This window comes from Sinocyclocheilus anshuiensis, unplaced genomic scaffold, assembly GCF_001515605.1.
Source record: "Sinocyclocheilus anshuiensis isolate Anshui unplaced genomic scaffold, SAMN03320099.WGS_v1.1 scaffold2422, whole genome shotgun sequence".
In the NCBI taxonomy this organism is placed as follows: Eukaryota; Metazoa; Chordata; class Actinopteri; order Cypriniformes; family Cyprinidae; genus Sinocyclocheilus; species Sinocyclocheilus anshuiensis.
The window spans coordinates 18,239-19,094 of record NW_015557345.1 but is presented as its reverse complement, the minus strand read 5'-3'; positions in this window follow the sequence as shown (position 1 = coordinate 19,094).

The following is an 856-nucleotide window of genomic DNA, read 5'->3' as shown; positions in this document are numbered from 1 at the left end:
AGTTCAGCTCATGAAAAATGGGGGCAAAAACAAAAGTGTTGCATTTATAATTTTGTTCAGTGTAGTTGCATGTAGTAGAGATACAATCATACAGCATTTAATTACATCAGTTGGACGAGTATCTGGTACACTAAGAGCAGTCGTCATGATGAGTTAGCTCGTTTAATGGGGCTTCCAAGAGCCCTTGATGTGGAGGAGGAGCATCCCCAGCAGAACATCATAATGACAGTAAAGCTGAATCATGGGGGACGCTTGAGGGAGACAGTAAATAGACCCTGTAGCCTTTTATTTGTGTTGATTCCTCTTTACACATACACACATAGACAGGCAGCAAGCGAGCAGTGAACAACAACAAAAAACAGTGGCAATTCTGGGCTGAAGTGTGTTTTTTCATTGGTTTTTATCTCAGAATGCAGTTTTCCAGCTTGATATTCATTAACGTTACACTTTATATAATATGAAAAACAGAATGCCTTCTGGAAAGATTTGATACAAATACAGAAAGATAACAACATTCCTGTTTCTAGTCTTGATCTATTGGAAACAAGTGAATGGACTGTCATATTCTGCAATGACGTGTCCAAATGAATGAACATTGCAAGGAAAGGTCCTGTGTCTTAAGGGATATGACCTTTTGATGAATAGCATCTTGCATGTGTCTCTGGAGGACAAACTCAAAAAATCTACAGATTGTACCGCAGGACGTGAACAGAAATGCTAAACACATCCTACTGTAAATTAACAATGTCGTCTTTTGATACGTGGAGTCAACATGAATTCAAAATTGATTATTACATGTTCACAGTGCACGTTTCGTAATATTAATCAATAGCCAAACAACTGTTTAGGCTATATT